The sequence below is a fragment of the Danio rerio genome, chromosome 8, assembly GCF_052040795.2.
Source record: "Danio rerio strain M-AB ecotype USA chromosome 8, GRCz13ab, whole genome shotgun sequence".
Classification (NCBI taxonomy): domain Eukaryota; kingdom Metazoa; phylum Chordata; class Actinopteri; order Cypriniformes; family Danionidae; genus Danio; species Danio rerio.
In genome coordinates, this window is record NC_141028.1 from 7,017,213 (window position 1) to 7,034,398 (window position 17,186).

A 17,186-nucleotide genomic window follows, 5' to 3' on the forward strand; every position below is an offset into this window, starting at 1 on the left:
ACATTTTCCTCATGTGGGTTGAGTTGACCTGAGCTGCTGCTCGTCTGATGCAAAACAAACCAGGTTGGAGAGAAAGACAAGTATCATCTGAATCCACCCGCTCTTAAAATAAACGCTCTATATTGGCATTGATGGTTTCGGGAAGAACCTGAAACATCAGTGAAAACTTTACTTTCCCAAAAGAGGTTCTTTATATTTTTAAAATATAAACAAAAGAAGAGTTTTTTTTAAAAGAATTGTTCACTGAAAGTGTGCTTCAGTGGCTTCGCTGTAAAAAATCAGTTTGAAATGTACATTTTTACAAGTGTGCTTTCCTAGATTGAACATACTTGACATGATGACATCATAGTGAGCACCACTTTACCTTGTTTTGATTGGTGGAGGAGGGTATCAAATCATTCAAGCCCTGACAACAAAGAAGTTTAACAATTTTTTACACACTTTACCTTTTGGATGTTTTTTTTTTACAAATATTTTTGTTTAAAAGGCACCTATGGTGAAAAATCTACTTTTCAAGCTATTTGGAAAAACATATGTGTATATATAGTGTATAGACCATCATATTGGGTTGATATAAACACACCCAGTCCTTTTTTTTTCAATTTAACAACATAAAAACGGTGGCCCAATTAGAGCGGTTTTCAGACCGACCGCAACTTTACATAGAAGTGCGGTTCCCCCGCCCACCGAATTGATTGACAGCTGCGGACATTAACATGTTCCGGTAATCACGTGTATATGTCAACAAGACCAAGCAGACATACGCAAAGCAACCAGGAATTAAAGGTCTGTTCTGTTCTGCTAAGATCAGCAATCATCATCAAATGTGATTAAGAGTAAGTTTCACATGTTTAAAGTGTTTTAAAACAGAGCACGTGTGTAATTAATTACAGCGATTTACTTCAGCTTTACTTCATCAGCACAGCCACGTGTCAGAACAATTATAAAAGAAGACGCTTCAATCCTGGTTTGCGGAAGTTAAATCAGATTTATTTTGTACATTAGCATAACAGATATCCACACAGCAGTGGAGGTTAGCCTGTATTCTGTCACACTTGAGTGCAAAAACAGTGCTAAGCGCACTCTGTCTGCCTGCCTCTGTGTGTGTGTGTGGGTGTGTCAGCAGCGGTGTGTTGTGTATCTCTGTGTGTGTGCACGCGCACGTGAACTTTGTAACGATATTGTCTTTGACTCATCAATGCAACTTCACAACAAATTCTGATTAGTAAAGATTAAAGATGAGTTCTTACTGTAGTATTTCTCACAAACGCTACGTGAGACCTTCTTCCTTTAAGTCTGTGTGTTGTCTGACGCAGCAGAGGGAGGAGATTAAAGCACGCAGGAAGGCACGTAGAAACAGTAGGCGGGCAGAACTCAGCTTAAAGGCGCAGTACGACAAAACCACCCCCTGGTGGAAATCAGTATAAAACAGCATCTTGTAAAAGGTATAATGAAAAATCAGATGGGTGTTTTGAGCTGAAACTTTATATACACATTCTAGAGACGCAAAAGACTTATATTAAATCTGAAAAAAGGGGTAAATTAGGTGCCCTTTAAACCATAATACAGACATATCATATAGAATCTCTTATAATTCTACAATAAAGTTCCAGGGCTCTATTTTAACAATCTAAGTGCAAAGTCTAAAGCTCATGGCGCAAACACATTAAGGGCGTGTCCGAATCCACTTTTGCTACTTTAAGGAGGGAAAAATATGGTTTGCGCCCCAGCGCATGACCTAATAGGGTTGTGCTTATTTTCTTAATGAGTTTTGAGCATAACATGCCCTGTATTAAACCAATGAGAGTCTCATCTACCATTCCCTTTAAGAGTCCGTTGTGTTGCGCCATAGCGCATTTGCTATTTACAAACTGAACGCTTCACTAGCGAGAAAACAGTTAAACAGACCATCTGCAATGCGAGGATAAAGAACAAGCCTCCTCCATTCGGCCTCTTTACTTTCTCTTTAATAATAATCTAGCTCCTGTTTATCTAACCAACCTTCTGTCTCGCTACGAACCAACTCGCTCCTTAAGATCTCAAAATTCAGGGCTTCTGGTAGTACCTAGAATAGCAAAATCAAGTAAAGGAGGTCGAGCCTTCTCTTTCATGGCTCCTACACTCTGGAATAGCCTTCCTGGTAATGTCCGAGGCTCAGACACACTCTCCCAGTTCAAAACTAGATTAAAGACCTATCTGTTTAGTAAAGCATACACTCAGTGCATCACCTAGCGGGTTCCACACTGGCTTCTACATCTTGCTTATATACACTATGAACAGCAGCTACGCTAATTATTCTCTTTATTCTCTATTTTCACCTGGGGATACTCATCCCAAGGTCCTCAGATTATGCGGAGTCACTGATTGGATCCAAGACCAGCGACGTGATGATCCCAAGGATTCCATATCCGGAACCAGGCCATATCCTGAGCTGCTGCTGCGCTGATGGTCGTGGGGAGTGGAGAACATGTGTCTGATTCCAGCGACGCTCCAGGGACAGACGAGTCTTCATTGAGGCCATCTTCCAGCATAAACCACGGCGAATGAAGTTCTGCACAAGACTTTTGGCCAGCGGAGAAATTAAAATGGTCGTGCCCAACTGAGTCTGGTTCTCTCAAGGTTTTTTTTCTTCACTCCCATCAGGTGAAGTTTTTTTTCCCTCTCCGCTGTCGCCACTGCCTCGCATGGTTCAGGATTGGTAGAGCTACGCATCGATGAATTTGCTCTTCAGTGTTTGAACTCTCAGTAATGATTAAATCACACTGAACAGAGCTAAACTGAACTGAACTGAACTTAAACACTAAAACCTGAACCACACTGTTCCAGTTACTATGACCATTTATGTGAAGCTGCTTTGACACAATCTACATTGTAAAAGCGCTATACAAATAAAGCTGAATTGAATTGAATTGAATTGAATTTACTTTTTCCTCTTTACTCCTTTACTTTCGTGGAGTAAGAAAACAGTGGAAACTCACTCCACAGAAGACATCCATTAGCCTACATATTTATATTAGTTTATTAAGTGCAAAGATTTGTTTCAAAACTATTTCTAAATTCAGTTCTAATTTCCAGCAAACTAATAAATGAACAATAATAATGAAGTTGTTATATCCAAACACATGTCCTATTCTTATGCCCTATATGGTGACGCATGTCTCCCAAACACGACAGGTGGACAAATCTAAGCTAGTTTTAATCAATACAAATAAATTTATAAATAAATAAATATGCATATAATAAATAATATTACTAATAATAATAACATTATACTAATGCAAATTGTCATGAATAAACAGAAAAGGCCCAGAGGTGAATGCACAGGGGTAGTGGTTTTCATATTTATGTAGAAAATAATGTTAATTGTAACATTTTAGTCTTTTATTGTTTTCATACATAAAGATATTTGTGTATTGCTGTACATCCTGCATGCATTAAGCAATGTGGCGTGGCCTATTTCAATTCTTCAAAATAGCAACGCGCCAACAATGCGCCTTAACACACCCCCTTCATAGACCAGCACACCCATGAGTCCTCAAAGTGATGCAAATGGATTTGCTTTTTAAACAACTTGGGGAAAAAATGTAAACATTACTGTTGTGCTGTTCTGAAAATATCAACAAATCACACTGTACACATCTTGTGCCCTATTACGCCAGTTGTATGATAGGGCCCTTTCTAGTGCCCTGTTTGTGTTTATTAACATAAACAAACAATGAACAATGCATTTATTAAAGTATTTATTATTTTTGCTTACATTAGTTAATAAAATTCATGTTAACTAAACAAGCACAATCATGGATTTTATTAATGCATTAGTAAAGTATATATATACACACAGTACCTGACAAAAGTCTTGTCGTTGATCTCAGTTGTAAGAACTTGTCTTCTAGTCTAGTTGATTAGGTAAGGTAGTATTTACAACCCAATCATCACAAATACTGCAGAAGACTTTTGGAACCCGCATGGACCAAAGATTCTCACCGTTATCAGTCAAGTTTGGTGAAGGAAAAATCATGGTTTGGGGCTACATTCAGTATGGAGATCTGACACACGTGGACGGCAACATCAACAGCCTGAGGTATCAAGACATTTGTGCTGCCCATTACATTACAAACCACAGGAGAGGGCAAATTCTTCAGCAGGATAGCGCTCCTTCTCATACTTCAGCCTCCACATCAAAGTTCCTGAATGCAAAGAAGGTCAAGGGGCTCCAGGATTGGCCACCCCAGTCACCAGGCATGAACATTATTGAGCATGTCTGGGGTAAGATGATGGAGGAGGCATTGAAGATGAATCCAAAGAATCTTGATGAACTCTGAGAGTCCTGCAGCTTTCTTTGCCATTCCAGATGACTTTATTAATAAGTGATTTGAGTCATTGCAGAGATGTATGGATGCAGTCCTCCAAGCTCATGATGGAGTCAGACACAATATTCATTCTGTTTCCACTGCAGCATGACTTTATATTCTATACTGGACATTATTTCTGTTAAGTAACAAGACTTTTTGTCTGAGCAAAGTCAGACTTTACTGTCCTAAATAAATCATTAAAAATCAAGGAATGATCATATTTTATTTTGGTGAAATAAGTGTAATCTAGAGGCCTTTTCCTTTCATATAAGACACTTCTGATACCAAATGATCATCTAGAAGATAAGTTATTATTTGTTGTTTCTAAAACTTGGACAGGCGACTTGTCTTTTGTCAGGTAGTGTATGTAAATATACGTTGTTATATATTGTATTTGTTGTACCACACCTTAATTTAGAAATAAAAGTACTACATACTACTTCCACATTTAAAAAATTTTAAACTGCATTTTAAACTATAAAAAAGTTTAGTAGTGAAAAAAGTTATAATAATTAATATCATAATTTACAGTATTTATAAAAATGTAATGAATACTTCCATAAATATTTATGGATTGATATTGTAAAATATAAATCTAAAAGAATCCAGTGTCATCAGTGCAAAACCACCCTTATGCAACATTTATTTTACGAGCGTGCTTTTCAGGATTGATGTGTGAACAGATTGCCATACAAGTGTCTAATTTGACCCGACGACATAATAATGGGCATCACTTTACCCCGTCTGGGCTGCTGGAGGCGGGTAACAAAGCGTCCAGTTGGCCTCTGTCCCTTTTCCAGCGGTGCTCCTCATTAAAGCAGCACAAGTCCTGAATGATAGCAGACATTAACAGCAGAGGATCACCACATCAGGCAATATCATTGTCCCGTTTGATTAGTCGCCACTGCTGTTACCTCCGCAAAGTGAATTAGTTCATCGGGGAGAAGATATGTCAGTGGGTAATATAAAACGGAAATTAAAAATGGCTGAGCACTATCTGGCATCAACTCTCTGCTTTTGGCTGTCGCAGTGTTTGGAAGAGTCGAGGTTTTTGCAGCACTGATGGACATAAAGATATAAATTTAATTTAATAATAAAAAAATATTGTTATAATTGTATTATTTATTAATCCAACATAGGCTCATTGTGAAAACGTGGCCCTATATACATTTCTGCAGAGCACAAATTATGTAGCCAGAAGTATGTATGGCTGCATTTCATCTTCAAAGCGAACGCTACAGGGTGATATGACGCCATTCCTTTTGGTGCTGTGATGAGGTGACTTGTCCCTGGCTGACAAACAGTGCTCTACATTCAAACATAATTCACTTAAAGGGCCATGAAACCCCCTCGTTTCAGCAGGGTGTTTTCACACCTCTACTTTGGAAAAAGTCAGAAAAGTGGGCGTGTCCAGCTCTGTTTAGGGGGAGTGTCGGAGGAACTAAAGTGGGACGGTGTGGGAGTGTCTATTTGGGCACGCTGAGTTTCAGAGTCAAAACACACACACACAGGGGAGAAAATGACTGTGTTTACATGGACATCTGTAGTCGAATTATTTGCCAAATTATTAAATGGTGGACTTTAACTGCAGTTTGGCTCTTTCATTCAGGGAACTCATTCATGTCCCTCGCAACAAACGAGATATTTGATTCGAGGAACTGCTCTAAGCGTCTATTTTTCATGTAATGTTTGATACCGCACGGCGAATGAGAGAAAAAAAAACCTCAGCATTTCCCAGAAACTTAGATGCACACGGCAGGTAGTGTCAGAAAGCCGCGTGTGTTATTCCGGTCACAAAATGCGGTGAAAATCCTACACGACGGTAATAGTTTGGTTGTGGTGCTAACATGTTTACAGTCAGTACAATAGTTTGTTCGATACGAACAAACTGAATAAACAAAGAGCACTGGTCGCTCACTTACCAAATCTGTAGAGACAGGACAATCACCAGCAACTAGAGCCGCGTCTTTATTAAGAGGAGACTACAAGCGAATCCCGGATCTCAGCGTTTGCAGATGAGAACAGCTCTCAGGTAAACAATGTTCCTCCTTAGACACGCAAGTTATTGTTGTCGAGCGTCGCGTACACTGTTAATCCACACGTGACTCCAGCTGAGCTCTCACAGAGAGAAAATGAAAACAAAACTTAACGGCAGCAAACTATAAAAGCAACACTTCACGCTTGTTTTGCCAACACAATGTGGTTTCTCTGTCGTCTAAACACTATGACAGTAATGAATATTAATGAAGTTGCAAAATAGTGCGCGCTGATTGGTTTGATTCAAGCCTTACTCATGCATTAATGCAACACACTGAAAGACGTAATAAGACACACTCTGGCACAGACGCCCAGTCTGCATGCTGGAATACACGCTATTATGTCATGACCGTGACGCAGCTTCAAAAATTTGTTTCAAACCGGAAGTACGAATTTGCTTGAAATAACGCAAAAACAACCAATTTACACTTTTTAGTGAAATATAGGTGTCCTAATAGTGTTTTTAGCAGTTTGGGACACATATACGACTGTCAACAGCTCAAAAAATGTGTTTTGGTGTTTCGTGACCCTTTAACAAAATTATCCATAAAAGCCTGAGGCGATTCGGGTGCACATGTCCACCATCAGGACATTGGTTGTCACACACACAAACGCATCCACAAAAGCATTTCGCCATCTTCATCCATAACGCACGCTAAACCATCCATAACGTAGGCAAACGTTGTTTGGCTTCCGTGTTTCTGCTCGTCCAGGACAACAAAAACTTGTGCTGCTTTTTCAAACCACTTACTTAAAATGAGTTGAAACAACACCGTTCTTAAGTATTTGGGGGGGACAACTTGTTTTATGTTTAATCCACTTCAATTTAAGTTAACTTAATCGATTTGTGTTGGGACAACAAGAAAAAATTGTGTGGAACCCAACATTTTTTACAGTGTATTGAGTTTCAGGACAAAATGCATGCCAGACGTTCAACCCATGACCATTGTAAAGGCAGAGAAATAAAGTCTGCGCTGCAAAAGTTCTGGAGTCTTTATAGGCCATCATATTTAATTAAACCTAATAGGCCTCAGATGTACGAAGTAAATAAATGTTTCATTCAGAAATCAAATTAAAAGAACCTGCAGCCTGAACTGGCCATTTAGAGTGACGGGCTTTAAACTGATTGCTGGTAAATGTTTAATTTTGTTCTTTATTAAAGTCTTATGAGGCTTGATGGTTATGAATATTGAGGCCTGGTTTTCAGATAAAGTTATTAAAAGTAAAAGTGTCTTTCATGGGAGTGCAGTAATTCAGGTTGTAAGTTATTATTATTTTGTTGTTGACTGCACGATAGGAAATGGGAACTACAGTATGTGAGCTATTACAAATATAAAAATACAGCGAAACAGAACAGTCTGTCACATTAATCAAAAGAAGATGAAAATTAAGGGGGAAACAGTAACAAAAGGTAATTATTAAAGCAAAACCAATCCATCAACACAGGCTCGTGGATTCGTACCCCTGTCTCCATTTCGAAATATGCACCTGGAGGTACGACTTGGTCCATTTAGTCTTTAAATTAAACAATATGGGGTGAAAATATGTACCCAGAGGTACGTCTGGCTCCATTTTGTCGGTTAGCTGAATGATACGGGGCAGAAATATCTACCCGGTGGTACATATCTGGCTCCATTTTTTCTGTAAATTGAACAATACTGGGTGGAAATATGCACTTGGAGGTACGTCTGGCTCCATTTTGTTTGAAAATTTAACAGTACGGGGCGGAAATATGTACCAGGAGTTGCGTCTGGCTCAATTTCGTCTGTAAATTGATCAATACGGGGGGTGGTATATGTATCTGGAGATACGTCTGGCACCATTTTGTCTGTAAATTAATGATACAGGGTGGAAATATGTACCTAGAGGTACACCTGGCTCCATTTCGTTTGTGAATTGAATGTTACGGGGCAGAAATATGTACCCAGAGGTAAGTCTGGCTCTATTTTGTCTGTTAATTGAACAATACAGGGTGGAAATATGTACCTGGAAGTACGGTCTACCTCTATATTTTTTCTGTAAATTGAACAATACAGGGTGGAAATATGTACCCAGAGGTACGCCTTACTCCATTTCGTTTGTGAATTGAATGTTACGGGGCAGAAATATGTACCCAGAGGTAAGTCTGACTACATTTTGTCAGTTAATTGAGCAATATGGGGTGGAGATATGTACCCGATGGTACGTCTGGCTCCATTTCGTCTGTAAATTGAACAGTGCAGGGCAGAAATATGTACCTGGAGATCCGTCTGGCACCATTTTGTCTGTAAATTAATGATACAGGGTGGAAATATGTACCTAGAGGTACGCCTGGTTCCATTTCGTTTGTAAATGGAATGTAACGGGGCAGAAATATGTACCCATAGGTAAGTCTGGCTCCATTTTGTCTGTTAATTGAACAATACGATGCAGAAATATGTACCTGGAAGTACGGTATACCTACATTTCTTCTGTAAATTGAACAATACAAGGTGTAAATATGTATCCAGAGATACGTCTGACAACTTTGTCTGTAAATTAAGGATACTAGGTGGAAATATGTACCTGGAGGAACGCCTGGCTTTATTTTGTTTGTGAATTGAACAATATGGGGCAGAAATATTTACCTGGAGGTACATCTGGCTTTATTTTGTCTGTAAATTGAACAATATGGGGCAGAAATATTTACCTGTAGGTACGTCTGGCTCCATTTCATCTGTAAAATAAACAAAACAGTTTTTGAAATACTCAGACCAGCCCGTCTGTCACGAACAACCATGCCACATTCAAAGTCACCTAAATCCCCTTTCTTCCACCTTCAGATGCTCAGTTTGAACTGCAGCAGATCGTCTTGACCATGTCTACATGCATCGAGTTGCTGCCATGTGATTGGCTGATTAGAAAGTTGCGTAAACCAGCAGTTGGATAGATGTACCTAATAAAAAGGCCAATGAGTGTACATTAACTAGTGAAAATTTATTGTAAGGGGTTCCCAAAATTACAACAGCATTTATTACAGTTTACATAAAATAACTGTAGTGTTTTCAGCACAATACACTTTACAACAGAATAGTTCAAAACATCAGCATACATATGTAACTCCACCGGTCCTAAACCGCCGAACTCGCTCCGAGCTGGGTTCGAACTGGCGACCTTCCGCATGGGAGTCAGTTGCTCTAACAAGAAGGCTAAAGACCATGGCCTCTAGCATCTGTCGCTAGAGCACCTTTAGAGGTCAGAGGAGTGAGGTTTACCTGCACAGCAAACACTGGCTGGCATCTGTTACACTCACCCCCCTAAACTTCACTCCCATCCGGGTCACGGCACCAATGTAACCCCACCAGTCCTATACCGCCCAACCCGCTCCGAGCTGGGATCGAACCAGGGACTTTCCGCATGGGAATCAGTTGCTCTACCAAAGAGGCTAAAGACCATGGCCTCTAGCAACGGTCGCTAGAGCACCTTTAGAGGTCAGAGGAGCGAGGTTTACCTGCACAGCACACACTGGCTGGCCTCTGTTACACATATTTTTTCAAATCGGTGTGATTCTCTAAAGGAGCACTCAAGTCCGTTTGCTTCTTTAATTTAATAAAATAAGATGAAAAATTGAGCTGGATTGCAAAATAAAAAACAAAAAACACAAGCAAACAATCCGAGACATCAGAAGAGCTTGTTCTGCTCTTAATGACATTAGCGACATGACGAGCTCAATAACAACAAACAGTCAGACCGAATAAAACTCAATAATGCGTCTGACAGCGATCAGAAAGCACCTGAAATAATTGTTTTTCCAGTTCATTATGACGGCGGTAATCTCTCAGGAGAGAGCCAGAAGCTTCTCGCGGACTCTGGTTTAATTTCTGCACAATTCAATATTAACTGTTTAATTAACACATCTGAAGAGCCGTTATTGAATTGGAAATGAAGACGTAACCCGGTCGGGGCGTGCGCAGATGAATGCAGACTGGGCGTAAATGAAGTAAATGAAGAAATAGGGAAGATGCAGCTGTTGTCCTGGAGGACGCTTTCTCTAGAGACACTTTTGAGGAGCAGATGAGCAGAAAAGCACAGCGTATAGACGATTCTGAGTCTGTGTGTGTTCAGACAACTGCCCTAGTTCTACCCAACGCAGACTGGAGAAAGAGCTGAGATTGTGACTTTTTTAATTTTATTTCCACACGCAAACACAGCAGACTGTCGTGTTCAGCCAGGCTGTGGTTTATTCAGAGGTGGAGGATGATGAAATTAGAATGTCATGCATTATAGGCCATTGCTGTTTAAAGTTATCTCATTTTGATTACTTGCTGGAATAATTGAAATAGTTTGGTTAAATGAAAGAGTTTTCTATATTTTGTGATTAATGCTTTTTTACCTGTTTATGCTTCTGAATTGCTTTATAACAGGGGTGTCCAAACTTTTTTGGCCGAGGGCCAGATGCAAAAAACAAAAAAAAATGTTGTCCCGGGCCAAATTTTACATACATCACGTAGACACGCATATATATATATATATATATATATATATATATATATATATATATATATACACACACACACACACACACACACACATATATATATATATATATATATATATATATATATATATATATATATATATATATATATATATATATATATATATATATGGCTGAATGGATAGATTGATTGATGTGTGTGTGTATATTATTATGGAATTATTTTATTTCGGTCGTCCAACTGTGTTTCTAGAAAGACTTAATTTTTAAAAAATCTTGAATCTTCTCTGGGCAAATTACAGTTGCAACACTCATCATTTATAAATTCTCCTTCAGTGAAGGGTTTCCTGTGCTGTGCGATTAGCTGAGCGACCTCATAACTAGCCACACTGCAAAAAATGCTTTTCTTACTTAGATTTAGTCTTGTTTTGAGTCCAAATATCTGAAAAATTTTCTAATCAAGAAAAGTTTTCTAGACAAGCAAAACATATTGTCTTGTTTTGAGAAATAAAATGCTAATATTAAGTGAGTTTTTCCTTAAAACAAGCAAATGAAGGGGTAGGCAAAATAATCTTATGTCAAAGGAAAAACAAGATTATTTTTCTTAACCCATTGGCAAATTATTTTGCTTGTTTTAAAGAAAAACTCACTTAACATTGGCATATTATTTATTAATAATTGGCAAATTAGAAAATTCTCCTTTATTTAGGATTTTTTAGATACTTGGACTTGAAACAAGACAAAATATCTAAATAAAAAAAGCTTTTTTTGCAGTGCAGTGTAGAATTTTCTTGCACTTTAATAGCACAAAAAAACTGCTGTTGTTGAGCTGAAGGTGCAGCTGCTAATTGTTTTACATTTTGATCTCGTCCTGCACCAGTGTAAGAGCTGAAGGCCTGATGCTTTGTTTCATATTGTCTTTTAATATTATATTCCTTCATTACTGCAACTGATTTCTGGCAAATTAAACAGACACATTTCCCGCTGACCTCTGTGAAGAAATATTCTTTGCCCCAACGTGACTGAAACTTCTTGCACTGACTGTTGATTTTCCTTTTTCTTGGTGCGCCATGTCTCGCGGCTCTCGCCAAAATGTGATTATCAATTATGTTTCCTTCAGTTTGGTCGGTAAGTTTTACTTCATAACAAGAAGTGCTGCCTAATTGAAGGCATGTAATAGCGACACCCGGTGGTTATTTATAGAATTACGTTCATTTTTGTGTAGCGGGCGAGATTCTATTAATATTTATAAAAAGCATCGCGGGCCGCCACAAACCTGATTGCGGGCCGCAGATGGCCCGCGGGCCGTAGTTTGGAAACCCCTGCTTTATAGGACCTTGATCTTTCTTCCAACAAACTTTTCTTTAAGTTCGAAAGAAGTGACTTTTATTAACATTTTTATTAGTTTAAAGTGGAAAATTGTCTGGGTTGGTGTTGTATATTACAGTACAGAAACCTTGTGATAAACTGCCAGTACATTTTCTCTCATTTTACAGACTTAAACGGGAACAGTGAAGCATTTACCGCATTGTAATGTTGCCATTCCTTTTCACATCACTTAATAGGCGTTCAGGAACTGAAGACAACAAGTGATGAGGTGTTTCAGTTGTAGTTTTTGTCCAATTCTTCAGGCAAACAAGTCTTAAGGTGGGCAACAGTACGGGTCTTCGGTAACAGTACGCAGTCTTTTTTGCTGCATTTTGCACTTTAATATGCGCCACACATTCTCTATTGGAGACAGGTCGGGACTGCAGACAGGTCAGTCAAGTACCTGTATCCTCTTCCTCCGCAGCCAGGACTTTGTAATGTGTGCAGAATGTGGCTTTGCATTGGCTTGTTGAAATATGCATTGGTTTCCCAGGAAAAGAAGGCAGCATTAATGGTGCCATCACAGAAGTGCAAGTTACCTTTGCCAGGAGAACTTGATCATGACAGACCCTGGATTTTGGTCTTGTTGCCAGTAACTGTCTGGATAATCCTTTTAGCCTTTGGTCGGGAGCACACGGCGTCCATTTCTTCCAAAAAAGTACCCGAAATACTCATTCATCTGACCACCGTACACGTTTCCACTGTGCGATAGTCTATTCCAGATGCCTCCGAGCCTAGAGAAGTGAACATCGCTTATGGACACTGTTAACATAGGGCCTCTTTTTAGCACAATGCAGTTTTTACTGGCATTTGTGGATGTAACTACATATTGTGGTTCTTAAAGGTTTGCCAAAATATTCCTGGGCCCATGTAGTGATATTGTTTATAGATAAATGATGATTCTTGATGAAATGTCGCCTGAGGGATTAGAGATGAGAAATTAAACAATACAGGGATAAATATGTATCTGGAGGTACGTCTGGCTCCATTTCGTCTGTAAATTGAACAATATGAGGCGGAAATATGTACCCAGAGGTACATCTGGTTCCATTTCGTTTGTAAATTGTATAATACGGGGTAGTAAATGTACCCAAAGACACATCTGGTCTGGAGCACATGACGTCCATTTTTCCCAAAAAGTTCCTGAAAGTACTGATTCATCTGACCACAGTACACGTTTCAACTCTGTGATGGTCCATTCCAGATGCCTTCAAGCCTAGAGAAGTGAACATCACTTCTGGACACTGTTAACATAGGGCTTCCTTATGGCACAGTACAGTTTTCACTGGCATTTTTGGATGTAACTACGTATTGTGGTTCCTAGCAAAGGTTTGGCAAAGGATTCCTGGGTCCATGTAGTGATATCGCTGAGAGATTAGCAATCGGAAATTTAATAATCCGGGGTGGAAATATCTACCCGGAGGTACATCTGGCTCCATTTTGTCTGTAAATTGAACAATACTAGTGGTAATATGTACCTGAAGTAATGTCTGGCTCAATTTTTTCTGTAAATTAAACAATAAATGTACTCAGATAAATGTGGAAAAATGTACTCAGCGGTACATCTGTCTCCATTTAGTCTGTAAATTGACAAATACGAGGTGGAAACATGTACCCGGAGGTACATCTGGCTCCATTTCATCTGTGAATTGAACAATGCGGGGCAGAAATATGTACCCAGAGGTACATCTGGTTCTATTTCGTTTGTAAATTGAACAATACTGGGTGGAAATATGTACCTGAAGATGTTTTTGGTCCGGAGCACACAGCATTAATTTCTCCCCAAAAAGTACCTGAAGTACTGATTCATCTGACCACAGTACACGTTTCCAATTTGTGATTTTCCATTCTAGATGCTTCATAGCCTACAGAAGTAAACAGTGCTTCTGGACACTGTTAACATAGGGCTTTCTTATGGCACAGTATAGTTTTTACTGCCATTACTGGATGTAATTACGTATTGTGGTTTTTGACAAAGGTTTACCAAAGTATTCCTGAGTGTTTGTGGTGATATCGCTTACAGATGAATGACGATTCTTGATTCATGATTGTTTAGCTTAGGCTTGCGGCCTTGTCCTATATGCGGCCTTGTTTTTTTCTCTCATTCGCCGTGCGGTATCAAACATTGCATGAAAAATAGATGCTTAGAGCAGTTCCTCGAATCAAATATCTCGTTTGTCGCGAGGGGCATGAATGAATTCCCTGAATGAAAGAGCCAAACTGCAGTTAAAGTCCACCATTTAATAATTTGGCAAATAATTCGACTACAGATGTCCATGTAGGTTAAACACCATCACTTTCTACTGTGTGTGTGAATTTTGGCTCTGAAACTCAGCGCGCCCAAAAAGACACTCCCACACCCTCCCACTTTTCTTCCTCCGACACTCCCCCCTAAACAGAGCTGGACACGCCCACTTTTCTGACTTTTTCCAAAGTAGAGGTGTGAAAACACCCTGCTGAAACGAGGGGGTTTCATGGCCCTTTAAAGGTGAAATATCCAAATGTCTTCTCATATTTCTTTGAGGAATATTGTTTTTAAACTTTTCAATCATTTTCTCATGTATTTGTTGGCAAACAAGCGATTCTCAGCCCATCTTTGCTCCTAAAGGACTAGACTTTTCTTGGACTTCTTTTTATGACCAAATCATAATTATAATCACCTGTTGACATCACCTGTTTCAAACCACATCATTATTTAACTAATTTACCCGATTACTAGCCCTAAACTGCTCCTGTGTCAAATGTTCCTGGAATGTGTTGCAGGTCTGAATGACAGGAAAGGAAGTTGACCAGACAAAACACAAAATATTTTGTGTTTATATTGTCTGCAATGAAATACAAGTCAAAGTAAATTTGGAACTCGCTACTTTCTTTTTCTGATTTTGGGTTGTACAATAAATGTCACTTATATAATTAAACCATATTAAGGTAATATCTTTCTACAGTAGAAAACAGATAATGCTTGTAAAGTTTTCCCCGACACTATTACACAAGTTCTGCCATATACTGTTTGTGTTTTGCTCTTACTTGCTTCACTCTTCTGTCCAGCTCATCTCTGGGCGTCCCAGTGGAGATGGTGGAGCTGTTTCTCCAGTGCCTGCAGGTCTGTTTTGGGTCATTATGCTCCTGTCGGACGAGCCCCAGCCCGCTCAGCCGTGTACCAGAGGGGATTGCATGGTCCGCTTTGGTGGTGTTTGGGTTCAGGGTTTCTCTCACTCATTCTCCTCAGACCATCAGGCTTCCTCCTCCACGTCTGACAGCCTCTCCTCCGACTTTTCACCTCTTTCACCAAACCAAAACCTTGCAAGACAAACCCAGAATTTCACCATTTCATGCAAGACTTCTCCTTGCAAAGTATATTTATACAGTTTAATAGAAAATATCTGTAATCATTGAACGTTTTGTTATAAGATTTTTATTTTAAATTTGGAAAATGGTTAATTCAGAGAAACAGAGTTTTCAAGTAAACTTTATTTTACATTGCAAAAAATACATACTTCATTCTTAAATATCTACAAATTCTTAACCAGTTAAACTCTGCTGTTATTTTGGGATTTCTGCCTGGATTTTGCCTACCAAAATTTAAAAGATTTTAGACATCTTGTACAATTTTAATGCTTCCAAACAGTTTCCTACAATTATAAAGCACACGTTTTGAGGTAGGGTTGGGTATCGTTTGGGGTTATTTCAATACTGATGCTAAATTGTTACTTTTAAAACAGTACCGGTGCCAAAACGGTGCCTGAACGGATACTTTTTAGCCACAAAACTATTTGACAAAAAAAAAAAAAACAACACATTGTGTTCTTTTGATCGACCCTATTTTGTGCTAGTTCATTATGAGGCGATATACCTTCTATGTGAGATTTGATTGGACAGGAATCACAGGACTGATTTTTCTAATTACCATAGACAAGAAAAACTAAAGTAGTGACTGCAGGTTGAAAAAAAGTAGTGAAGTAAAAGTACAGATACTGCACTAAAAATGTACTCAAAGGGGAGTAAAAGTGCACTACTAAACTACAATTCCTGAGAAAAACTACTCAATTACAGTAATGTGAGTATTTGTAATTAGTAACTTTACACCACTGCAAACTACAAAAGTGAAAAAAGTTTTAAGTGTATAGTTAACAATAATAACCCTGATCATGTGGAAACAGAGTATCATCAAGAAACACCAAAACACATTTTTTGAGCTGTTGACAGTCGTATATGTGTCCCACACTGCTAAAAACACTATTAGGACACCTATATTTCACTAAAAAGTGTAAATTGGTTGTTTTTGCATTATTTCAAGAAAATTCGTACTTCCGGTTTGAAAAGAATTTTTGAAGCTGCGTCACGGTCATGACATAATAGCGTGTATTCCAGCGTGCAGACTGGACGTCTGTGCCAGAGTGTGTCTTATTACGTCTTTCAGTGTGTTGCATTAATGCATGAGTAAGGCTTGAATCAAACCAATCAGCGCGCTCTATTGTGCAACTTCATTAATATTCATTACTGTCACAGTGTTTACACGACAGAGAAACCACGTTGTGTTGGCAAAACAAGCGTGAAGTGTTGCTTTTATAGTTTGCTGCAGTTAAGTTTTGTTTTCATTTTCTCTCTGTGAGAGCGCAGCTGGAGTCACGTGTGGATTAACAGTGTACGCGACGCTCGACAACAATAACTTACATGTCTAAGGAGGATTATTGTTTACCTGAGAGCTGTTCTCATCTGCAAACGCTGAGATCCTGATTCGCTTGTAGTATTCTCTTCATAAAGGCGCGGCTCTAGTTGCTGGTGATTGTCCTGTCTCTACAGATTTGGTAAGTGAGCGACCAGCGCTCTTTGTTTATTCAGTTTGTTCGTATTGAATTAAGCTAACTATTGCGCCGAGAGTAAACATGTTAATACCACAACCAAACTTTAATCTCGTGTAGGATTTTCACCGCATTTTGTGACCGGAACAAACACACGCGGCTTTCTGACAC

The 17,186-nt window shown here is 39.0% G+C and overlaps 1 long non-coding RNA gene across 5 annotated transcripts in view; it reads right to left on the reverse strand.

Moving 5' to 3' along the window:
- Positions 1-364: 364 nt before the first annotated feature.
- LOC141375574 (uncharacterized) overlaps positions 365-17,186 on the reverse strand; it is a 127,172-nt gene continuing 110,350 nt past the window's right edge. For 2 of the 5 annotated variants that reach the window (XR_015497465.1, XR_015497458.1), the window contains exons 5-7: positions 15,241-15,513; positions 5,092-5,181; positions 1,251-1,408 (exon numbers count right to left, since the gene is read on the reverse strand). This is a non-coding gene — a long non-coding RNA (uncharacterized LOC141375574). Of the gene's footprint in view, positions 407-1,250; positions 1,409-5,091; positions 5,182-9,057; positions 9,085-15,240; positions 15,514-17,186 lie in introns of those variants that run through there. The other 3 variants (XR_015497464.1, XR_015497457.1, XR_015497459.1) reach the window with 3 other exon arrangements.